Below are 13,014 nucleotides of genomic sequence, written 5' to 3' on the forward strand. Positions count from 1 at the left end.
GATAGGCAGTTGTACCCTTGCTCTAATTCCAAGGCTATAAACCAAATAAGAACCATACCGATAAAGTCAGACCATGTATTCCCTTGCTATCCTATTCAGTCTACATAAACCCCTCAAGGGAACTCATAACCAACCCTAGATCTACTATATTCCTTCTTCTTCACAGCCTTACCCATAGCGTGGAGTACCAGTAGATCTAATGAAATGATGAACCTCAACCTCTAATAGAAACATCCTCCTAAACACATGAAACAAGATCCCACACCGAAATTGAAACTGAACAACTAGCTCGATAAAACTCCCAAAATTATATAGAACTGCTGTCAAAACCCTAGTCGGATTAACCCAAATACCAACCTTGTCGATGCCACACGCTGAAATTGGAATTTGTGTAGGTCCAAGGTCACAACTGAAAAACTAACCAATACCGCCCTGATATCTGAATAAAAATATAAGAGATGCCATGACTTCCACTTGTGATGATTGCGATGTAGTCATCTAATAGAGTATAGATGACAACCACAGACTAATCTAAACAATCCAGTAGAACACCGGCATGTTTACAACCTGTAGCAGATGAATTATGAGTTTAGACAATGTACGAACCATGTATTCATGTGATGTACTCTATTGACATTTATTGTGGAGAAATCCTCGAAGTAGTACTGTCAATGAGATGATAGGAGATGAACATTAGGATAAGTCCTTAGCGATGAAAACATAGAATGCGATGTTAGGAGATGAACAATAGGAAATTTCCTTAGCTATGAATAAATAGTAAAATGCGATGCAGCGGAGATCTTTGGGATAGTTCCACCAAAATGATTATACAAGAAAATGGGGATAGGTAATTGGGTTGATTTTTTTTAAACATATTAGTTATATTATTTTGGGTTGAAAACCCTATGTACTCACCAAGTTTCCCAACCTGACCCACTCAGCTTCTTTGTATCACATGTAGCAGTACAAAGGTACAAGAATGATGACATATTCAAGGAGATGTAAATTGATAGTCTAAGATATTGTAAGGCCGGTTTATGCTTATGTTTTGTATCAGTTATGACATACCAAACTTTTATAAATCAATGAAAACATTTCATCAAAAATACTTTCACGGGACCAAATTCCACATTTATAAATGTACTCTATTTTAAATAAGCATAAATAAAAAGTTTTAAAATTGCCGTAAAATGGGGATGTCACGGTTGGTATCAGAGCATCAGTTTAAGTGAACTAGGAATTTGATGATTTCTTGACTTAAACTTAGAATGCTAAGAGATGATCGTGAGATGTATGTCTATTATATTTTAGGAAGTACACCTGAATTGACACAAGCACTAGCTTACTTTAGGATAAGATGCCTAATTTTCTTTTATGTGATAAATGGTTTGTATTATAGCATGTCATAGGTTGCCTATCTAAATTGCTATTATTAGGTTAAAATTATGTTGCCAGCCTAGAATTAGGAAATTTTATGTGTTCATGTTTCTAAACGTTTAATTACAGTATTAAAATTGGCGTATAACTTTTTGGATATATAAGGAGAATTATATGTCTAAACCTTTCCTATCTATATTATCATCTCGATACACTAAACACCACTTTGGTGTACAGAACGTTATGGTGAGAACCCGTAGCAGATTAGGAACGATAACAGGAATCAGCAACCAAAGCCCTGTGTAATCGATTGTGAACTTGGAGTTGTGTCGGATAGCTAGACCTGTCAGTCACTATAACAATGATTAGGGATCTATTACCCGAATAGAGGGAAGAAATGAGACAGATCATTCGAGAAAATGGAAGAGAGCCTACTGCACCAGTTGTGCAACCTGAGATAAACGAGGAACAGTCAGATGAAGGAAACTATAGTGGGGCTATTAGCCAAGCTGAACCTTGAAGGGTTAGGAAAAACAAGCCTGATGAAGAAATTGAAAATGATGGAAGCAAGTACAAGGACTTCATGGAATTCAAGCTACCAAGTCTTTGGAAGCCTAACACCAGTGTAAATTATGGACTGGATCTCCGAGATGGAAATGGTGTTCGAAAGATATGACTGTAATGAGAGGCAGAAGACAATCTTCGCTGCTAGACAACTTAAGCTTGGCGTATTGAGCTGGTGGAAGTTGTTGGATAACTTCATCCCAAAGGGGAAGCAAGGAAGATTTCTTGGGAGGATTTCCTTGGGTAGCTGAAAAAAAAGTATTGCTCTGAGAAATAGATTTTGGTAACCAAAAATTAATCCCAGAACTTGAAGAACAGAAATATGAGTATCAGTGAGTATACTGCTACATTCAGAGAGAAGATGAAGCTAGTGTCCCATTTAGTACCCACCAAACTCTCCAAGGTTGAAAATTTTGCTAATGGAATGCCAGCGGAATTTGGTCCAATGGTAAAAATAATAAAACTCTTAAGGAGGCTCTCTGGTCAACTAAAAATGTGGAGACCCAGATACAAGAGAAGGGTCGTTACCATCGTTTCGGTAATGACTAAGAAGAAGAATGTTATTCCGACCCTAGTGGTCAGAGAAAATCGAGTCCGACTAAATCTACGAAATAAGCTACTCTGTTTAGAGAATCAAGTTCAATGTAGCATCCGATTTAAGTTAGGAGATTGAAGGAAAAGATAATTGAAGCGGTCGACAGAAGCATTGCAATCATCGTTAATACTAAGCAACCTATAGCTAGAAATGCTACCTATTATGATGTAAATACATCACATTAGAACATGAAGGAATGTATATTCCATGCTGGAATCTGAATCAAAGATACTAAAGTGTAGCCGTTGCATCATGCGATGGAAAGTCATTAGAGCACTACCATTCGGTCTGTTATGGTAGTTGAAGTAAAGACCATATCTTAGGTTAAGTATATTCTAGAAGAAGCAAGAGTCTCCAATGAAGATCAAATTTAGAGAAGGTGCAAGATTGAGCACCACAAACAGTCAAGAAGTCCAAAAGTTAGAAACTCAGTGCAACAGTGCGTGACACATAAACCAAAATAGAAACCAGTCGATTGTTAGGAAAACAATCTAAATGAGTGTTGAAGATCTCGTCATTACCTATTCGTTAATATAAAGACAATCGAGAACGGATATCATATGCAAAAGTTAAGATTTTTATATAGAATTTAATTGTCTAATACTGTTAAAAATATAGCTTTAAAAATAAAGTGAGAATTACCGACTGTAACATCCATAAAATTCATGAAAAATTTAAACTTTTTAAACATTCCAAAACCATTCATTGTTTACTAATTGTTTTCAAAATAGTTTAACATTAGAGAAATCCCAGAAATCATAACATAAAATATGAAGAGGTGCACGATCAAGCCTTCGCCTTCTCGCGATCATCTGAAGTACCTGAAACATAACCAAAAACTGTAAGCCCAAAGCTTAGTGAGTCTTCCCCAAAATACCACCACACTATCATAGCTAATAACAACATGCATAATGAGCCTTCAGTCTGACTGGACCGCCTTGCAGGGCCTTCAGCCTATCTGGACCGCTCCTGAGCCTTTGGCATCACTAGACCGCCTTGCAGGGCCTGCAACCTATTTGGACCGCCCTAGGTCTGTTGGCCTACAACACAAAGCATGACCGCCTCAACCTAACCACACACATACATGTCGACATATAAATAGTAATTAAGCACATAACCTGTCTACAGAAAAACATGTAGATCTTACAAATCACTAAGCATGGCGTCATCCTATCTATCAAGATACAGATCGAACAGATCATAACAACATATCAACATTCTACTAGGATGAACCTCCAACAAGGGCCAACATTGGTACCTTCGACCCATAAGTATAGTGAGGAAAAACTCACCTCACAATGTCGAACTGAATTGAAAACCTCCGGTTGCTGACTCACCGAAAATCCCGAACTATCACAATAAACGAATACTAATCAACAGTTGGAATATCATTCTTGGCTAAGGGCCCAAACATAGGGTAATAGTCCATTTTACCCTTTCCCTAATTTGGGGTAAGGACCAACTCCAAATCCTTGATCTAAAGGCCCAAATATAAAAGGCCCATAATTGGCCCAATTTTCCAAATTAGGCCCAATTCTTTAGTTGGGGGCCTTGTCCTAAGGTCCATTTCCATAATTGGCCCAAGACATTTCCATTCATAAAGTCTAGCAAGGGTCCAAACCAAACTGGCCCAAAGGTGGCCCAAATCCGAAGCCCAACTCATAAAAACCCATCAGAGGGCGTACGTTGGGCGTACCACGAAGTTACGCGGGGCGTACACGATCCTTGCGTTGATTGGAAAACGGGGATGTTAACTGCGTACGCGGGGAGTACGCGAGCGTTACTCAAAACTCCAATAAGTGCTTAATGGCTTAAACACTTAAGCCCAAATTCCAGATCCATTAACCAAATGTGTTTCAGAACCATAAAGTCTCAAACTTTAAGACTTTGGACGTCCAAAAAGTCCTTAATACATGGTCTTAATCCATTAAGACCTTTTTTCCAATTGCATAGGACATTTCTAGCCATTGGGGCATCATTTTTATCACTTAGAACCCCTTTAGGGTCTGAAAGGACAACTCAAAATGTCCAAAACGAATCATGCATTATAATGGGACGTTATGGGGTAAAAGAATGCAAATAAGCTACCGATGAGAGATCTAGAAGATATAGACACAAAGGTAGCAACTTTATACCTTATGGAGCTCCCAAAACAGATGATGAACCAAGATCTACAAGCCAATCTTCCCTCCTTGACTCCTTGATGCACAATTTATCCTTGAAGGCACACAAAACACACTTATAAGCTCAAAATGCTCACTATGAGGCTAGGGTTCTCTCAAGACGGCTAAGGTATGTTTGGAGCCTGAAAGAGTGAGCCATAATGTCCCATAATGATGCTTAAATACCCCACAACCCTAAAAATTAGGGTCTTATCCGGACATACATACGCCCGGTGTACATGAGTGTACGCCCCCCGTACTAGGGCGTCCCTAATACGCGGGGCATTCCCAAATGTACGCCCAACGTACTAATTCACTTCCTAAAATTACCAATATTTCCCTAGGGCTAGGTCCAAACCAATATCAGGGGCCAAAAATGGACTTGTTAAAGTACCAAGGGAAGATTCGAAGAATACCTGAAATCTGGAATGTTACACCGACAGAGTCTAAATGCAAGTTGTAGATATCGTCAATAGATACATGTGGATATAAAGAATGCTGAAAAAGAATTCGTATGAATATACGATTTTTCAAGGTTTTTAAATTTTGGGCACCCCTGAGCATGTGTGGCGCATGACACACACTGACAAGAAGACGTGGACCACAAGGTTTTTGCCACGTGTCAACCTCTTATTGAAGCCAAATCACTAGCCCCAACAAGATGCATGATGGACATTTATGGTGCACATTGTGCACCCCTGCTATAAATAGGCTGCCATGCCTCATTTGTTCCTGACACCTCTCCGAACCTCCCCTCTGATTCTCTGAGTTATAGTTCCAAAATTTCTTAGTGTTGAGGGTATCTTAGAGAAGCTTTGGACTCCCTAAGAGCACAACAACTGGAAGCCCTCGAGTAGGGATTCTGTCAGTGCAAGTTCCAGACTTATGTTAGGAAAATATCTATAAGTTAAGCTACTGTCATATTTCTATCAGTGTAACTTATATTTATGTTCATAGTCATTATTATGAACCTATAAATAAGATTTATCAATGATTCCAAGTCAAAATACTGATTGATTAACTTATGGGAATGATAACAAAGATAGATTTAGTGAGATGTTTAAAGTAGGATTTCCTAAAACTATACTATGTATACAAAACAGACCCTACCTCTGATCTACTTACTTGGTTGTTCATTACTTGATAGATATTGATGTAGACATTGGTATTAGTGAGGAATATAGACTATCATTAGTCATTAGAAATAATAAACTAAGACTTAGTGAGAGTTGAACCAAGGTCACATCAAAGGAAAGCGCCGCCCAACATTCCAGTCGTCCACTTTAACAAGTGAGTGCATAGTTACTTTCATCTTACATATAGATATGAGATATTTAGATAATTAAATGTTATGTGTGTCTATTATATGCAATATGTGTTGGATGAAACTATATGACATGATTTTACTCAATTTAATTATACAAGTATTTTCGTACTTATATATATATATATATATATATATATATATATATATATATATATATATATATAGGATAGTGATGGGTGATGAGAGATGAGAGATAAAAGATGAAAATGATTACGAGAGGTCCTTAAACAATAAAAATATAGGAAATGCCATGACTTCCACTTGCAATGTTTGCGATGTAGTCATCTAACAGAGTATAAATGATAACTACAAACTAATCTAAACAGTCAAGTGGAACACCGCCATGTTTGCAACTTGTAGGTGATGAATTACGAGTTCAAGCAATGTACGAACAGTGTATTCATGCGATGTACTTAGGGGTGCAAACAAGTCAAGCTATTCGCAAGCTACTCGCGAGCTACTCGGGATCAGATCGTTAAAAGCTCGAATCGAAACCAATTTTAAACGAGCCCGAGCTGAGCTCGAGTTTAATGTTTAGCTCGTTTATTAAACGAGCTCGAGCTCGAGCCTATGTCATTAAGCTCGATTAGGCTCGCGAGCCTAAACGAGCCTTTATATAATATAATTTATTATTATTTATATATATTAAAATAAAAACGTATTAGGGGAATTATGGATTTAGGGTATTGGTAAACGAACTCGGGCCAAGCTTAAGCTTATTTAGGCACGTTAGATAAAAAACGAGTCGATCCCGAGCCCGGGCCGAGCTTGTTTAATTCTTTACGAGCTCGAGCCGAGATCAATACAAGAAAGCTCGAATCGAGCCGAGCTCGAGCTCGAGCTTCATATAAATTAAACGAGCCCAAGCCGAGACTGGCCAGGCTCGGGCTTGGCTCGGCTCGTTTGCATCCCTAGATGTACTCTACTGAAATGTATTGCGGAGAAATCCTCGAAGTATTATTGTCAATGTGACGATAAGCGATGAACATTAGAAGAAGTCTTTAACGATGAAAACATAAAATGTGATGTTAGGCGATGAAACTTAGGAGAAGTCTTTAGCGATGAGCATATAATAAAATGTGATGTAAATGAAAATTTTTAAGATGGTTCCATCAAAATGATTATATAAGAAAATGAGGATGAGTAATTGGGTTCATTGTTTTTAAACATATTAACTATATTATTGTAGGATGAAAACCTTATGTAGTCATCAAGTTTCCCAACCTGACCCTCTCAGCTTCTTTATATCAAAGATAGCAATATAAATATACATAAATGATAAGAGATTCAAGGAGATGTAAAATGATAGTCTAAGATTATTTAAGGTCTTTTTATGCTTATGTTTTGTATCGGTTATGACATCCCAAACTTTTATAAATCAATGAAAAACATTTCCTCGTAAATACTTTTATGGGACCAAATTTTGTATTTATAAATAAACTATGTTATAAATAAACATAAATAATTTTTTTTTAAAATGATTGTAAAAATAGAGATGTCACAAGTAACAAATAAGATGCTATACAATTTTACTAAATAAAAATAATGTATATTAACAAATAAGATGCTACATAAGCTCGTTAAACGCTATACATCAACTAGAAAACAAGTTTATAAATTGTTTTTTGGTTTGTCTAACATGGCGAGCTAAATAAGCTCGAAAAATAGTTATTTGCAACATGTCATGCATAATTGCAGTTGCCAAATAGGTAAACCGCTATGACAAAGCGTAGATAGATACTTTGCGCAAGATTTAAGAACAATATAATTCTTAACTTCTTAGTAGTATGTATTATTTTTTCGATTATATATATATATATATATATATATATATATATATATATATATATATATTATTACAATGTAATCTTTGTTGATACGCCTAATAACATACATGTTAGGTTCCGTGGAAATTTAGTAATGACATGATTTTTTGAATGGTAAAAACCAAGAAAGCAGAGCTTTTTGATTATATTGTTTCACAATCTTTTATTTGCACTACAAGAAATGTGATCATTAGCGGAGAGAGGGGTCACCGCTAAAAAGTAGATTTGTCGCCGCTAAAGCTATTAGGAGAGACCTGTCGTTGTAAAACAGTCGTTGTTGTTGTCTTGCTGCAAATGCTTCATATGTCACCACCAATGCTCTTTGTCTCCACAAATGCTATGTCGCCCCTAATGCTTGTCGTCGTCGCTAATGCAATGTTGCCACTAATACCAACATGTCGCAGCTAAAATATTTTCCTTTTTTTTTGTTTAACATTAAAATTATAAAAAAACAATATAACATGCATAAAAACTGCTACGAAACTTAATTTTTCATAAAAATAGTTCGAAACATAACTGCACTTAATACTATATCTAAAACAAATTGTTAATTCATAGACATCCGATCCAAAATATTCATCTAAACAGAGTGTAATATATCCAAAATACTAACCTAAACAAACATTTCATAATTCCTAAAAATGTAGCTACTTGTCTTCATCACTCCCCTTGTTTCTTTCGTTTTCATTTCGTGAGGGCAATGAGCGAAACCAACCTTCTAGTGCCGCATAACAGGCTGAGTCTTTTAGCATTGTTTGCAGCATTTCTAACTACAATGAAACAAAATATATTACTAACATATCATGATAGCATTGTACTTTCTAAAAAGTACCAAAATACAAAATACCAACATATCATTATAATATTCTATTTTCCAAATACACTCAAACATACATCATACGCAATATTGCATACACATTATAGCTTTGTATTTTTTTTTCATTTTTCCATTATAGCATTGTACTTTCCAAACAGTTACCAAACTACAAAATACCAACCAGGATATAACTTGCTTTTGACTGCCTCTAACAACTGTTCAAAATCATCATCGACACTACTACCCCCTGTATTTGAGGTTTCTTCATCAAGGTTGGTATCATTTTCTCTCGACTCCCACATAACATCATCGATAACATCAACCATCTCGTTACTTGGCGCTATGATACCTACAATCGGAGGTATTAAAGGTTCACCGTGATATGTCCATGTTTCGTATGACCGACTGAAACCATATGTACAAACATGGCGTCTCATTGCTTTTAGATCCATGAAGTAACGATTATCACATTGCTCACAGGAACATCTGGTTTCACCTTTTCGATATAGGTGTGACACGGATCTTTCAACAAAAGAGTTGAGTCCTATCTGGAACTCGGGAGATTTGACGATGTGGATTAGTGGTCCAACTTTTATCAATAGACATGATACAACTGAAACATAGTTTAGTGTTTAGGGTTTACTCTATGGGAAACAAAAATCAAGTAGATTATTCATAAAGTCGTTGATTCAAAGAGTATCCCCAACATGGGAACGCAAGAAAAAATAATCAGAAATGGATAGATTATGCACAAAGGTAGGCTTTTAAACCCTTTTTTTGAATACCTTATCTCATATGGGAACATGTATTACATGATTGTCTGTTTAAGAAAAATTCGGCAGCATTTCCCCTTAGCTCCCAAGTATATATATATATATATATATATATATATATATATATATATATATATATATATATATATATGTTGGATTAGTGTCTAAGTCCATAACTATTTTGGTATGTACTTGACCCGATGGTGCATGGTCCTTTTGGGTTGCCTTCACCAAAGCAACTTGATAGGATGAATTATGGAGAAAAAGGATTAAATATGATTTATTAATATATTATGAGAATAATATATTAAAGGAGAAATCATATTGTTTAATTAATATTAGTCAATAATTAATTGGTAATTAATTTTGTGACTAAAAGAGATTAATTAAACTTAAGAGACTGGAATTGTAATTATAAGATAATTGCAATTTGGGCCATGGATTACCTTGTATTAAGGGGTGGACGAATTCTATGGGGAAGCTCATAAGGAAATCGTCCAAGGCCTTAATTAAAGGAGTCTATGGGTTTCTTAGGGCTTAAGCATCCAAATTAGGGTTTCCTTGTTAGATAACCCTAATAGCCTCATATATATATGACCCTTATGACCCAAAAACGTGGCTAAGAATTCTCTAGGGTTTGTAGACGTTTTTGGGCAGCCTCCATCCTCTCTCCTCTTCATCCTCTTGCTTATGGTGTTTGTGAACCATTAGAGGAGTGACAATCGTGACTCTAAGCTTTGTAAAGTCAATACAAGGAGATTTGGGATTGTTATTGCTACATAACAATCAAGGTAATATCTTAAACCCATTCTTATGTTAATATGATTACATGAATGCTAGAATTAGGGTTTATAGTCTTGGATAACTTGCATGTACAATAGAGAAACCTAGATCCAAGCATTAGGGTTTGTATGAGCACATAGGATGTCTTATGACCAAAACCCATCAGTGGTATCGGAGCCTAGATTGGTTTCTATTGTATTGATGCATTATATGTTTGAAAAATTCGTTTTTTGTGTTTCTGGAGGCTGGACTCGCCGAGTCCATAGATGAACTCGCCGAGTCCATGCTGACTCGACGAGTCCATGCCTGACTCGGCGAGTCGGCTGGTCAGAATGAGGGAAAACCGGGATTTCTTGTTGTTTTTGCTTAAGGATAGTTGCCTTATCATATTAGATCAATATAAATTCGATTTTATGATATATATTTGACTATATTCTTGATCTAATTGAAGATATTTATTAATTAATAAAATATTTGTTTCCCTATGTGATAATTGATTAATTATTTTGATTAAATTGGTAAATTGTTTTGCAAGAAATCATTAAATAAATCAAATATGGATAATTATGTGATTAAATGTTAATTTAGATTATTTGTTATTTGATTCTTGTGCTTTGAAAAGTTTCATACTTTCCCTTTTAGGTTTTATAGTTTAAATTTGAACCCAAAAGTTTTGTTGTTTTGAAATTTAAATAGTTGAAACCCTATTGTTTTGAAAAAGGTTTCAAAACTTGCCCTCAAGTTTTGGAATTTAATTTTTGATTAATAGTTTAATTTTGATGTATATTTAAATTCTAAACCCTAATGTTTTGAAATGTTTCAAAACTTGCCCTCAAGTTTTGGAATTTAAAAGTTGATTAAAAGCTTAACTTATAGATATTTTCCTAACATAAGTCTGGAACTTGCACTGACAGAATCCCTACTCAAGGGCTTCCAGTTGTTGTCATATTTCTATCAGTGTAACTTATATTTATGTTCATAGTCATTATTATGAACCTATAAATAAGATTTATCAATGATTCCAAGTCAAAATACTGATTGATTAACTTATGGGAATGATAACAAAGATAGATTTAGTGAGATGTTTAAAGTAGGATTTCCTAAAACTATACTATGTATACCAAACAGACCCTACCTTTGATCTACTTACTTGGTTGTTCATTACTTGATAGATATTGATGTAGACATTGGTATTAGTGAGGAATATAGACTATCATTAGTCATTAGAAATAATAAACTAAGACTTAGTGAGAGTTGAACCAAGGTCACATCAAAGGAAAGCGCTGCCCAACATTCCAGTCGTCCACTTTAACAAGTGAGTGCATAGTTACTTTCATCTTACATATAGATATGAGATATTTAGATAATTAAATGTTATGTGTGTCTATTATCTGCAATATGTGTTGGATGAAACTATATGACATGATTTTACTCAATTTAATTATACAAGTATTTTCGTACTTATATATATATATATATATATATATATATATATATATATAGGATAGTGATGGGTGATGAGAGATGAGAGATAAAAGATGAAAATGATTACGAGAGGTCCTTAAACAATAAAAATATAGGAAATGCCATGACTTCCACTTGCAATGTTTGCGATGTAGTCATCTAACAGAGTATAAATGATAACTACAAACTAATCTAAACAGTCAAGTGGAACACTGCCATGTTTGCAACTTGTAGGTGATGAATTACGAGTTCAAGCAATGTACGAACAGTGTATTCATGCGATGTACTTAGGGGTGCAAACAAGTCAAGCTACTCGCAAGCTACTCGCGAGCTACTCGGGATCAGATCGTTAAAAGCTCGAACCGAAACCAATTTTAAACGAGCCCGAGCCGAGCTCGAGTTTAATGTTTAGCTCGTTTATTAAACGAGCTCGAGCTCGAGCCTATGTCATTAAGCTCGATTAGGCTCGCGAGCCTAAACGAGCCTTTATATAATATAATTTATTATTATTTATATATATTAAAATAAAAACGTATTAGGGGAATTATGGATTTAGGGTATTGGTAAACGAGCTCGGGCCGAGCTTAAGCTTATTTAGGCACGTTAGATAAAAAACGAGTCGATCCCGAGCCCGGGCCGAGCTTGTTTAATTCTTTACGAGCTCGAGCCGAGATCAATACAAGAAAGCTCGAATCGAGCCGAGCTCGAGCTCGAGCTTCATATAAATTAAACGAGCCCAAGCCGAGACTGGCCAGGCTCGGGCTTGGCTCGGCTCGTTTGCATCCCTAGATGTACTCTACTGAAATGTATTGCGGAGAAATCCTCAAAGTATTATTGTCAATGTGACGATAAGCGATGAACATTAGAAGAAGTCTTTAACGATGAAAACATAAAATGTGATGTTAGGCGATGAAACTTAGGAGAAGTCTTTAGCGATGAGCATATAATAAAATGTGATGTAAATGAAAATTTTTAAGATGGTTCCATCAAAATGATTATATAAGAAAATGAGGATGAGTAATTGGGTTCATTGTTTTTAAACATATTAACTATATTATTGTAGGATGAAAACCTTATGTAGTCATCAAGTTTCCCAACCTGACCCTCTCAGCTTCTTTATATCAAAGATAGCAATATAAATATACATAAATGATAAGAGATTCAAGGAGATGTAAAATGATAGTCTAAGATTATTTAAGGTCTTTTTATGCTTATGTTTTGTATCGGTTATGACATCCCAAACTTTTATAAATCAATGAAAAACATTTCCTCGTAAATACTTTTATGGGACCAAATTTTGTATTTATAAATAAACTATGTTATAAA

The sequence above is a fragment of the Lactuca serriola genome, chromosome 6 (assembly GCF_051521515.1).
Source record: "Lactuca serriola cultivar US96UC23 chromosome 6, Lser_US96UC23_V15, whole genome shotgun sequence".
Taxonomy (NCBI): Eukaryota; Viridiplantae; Streptophyta; class Magnoliopsida; order Asterales; family Asteraceae; genus Lactuca; species Lactuca serriola.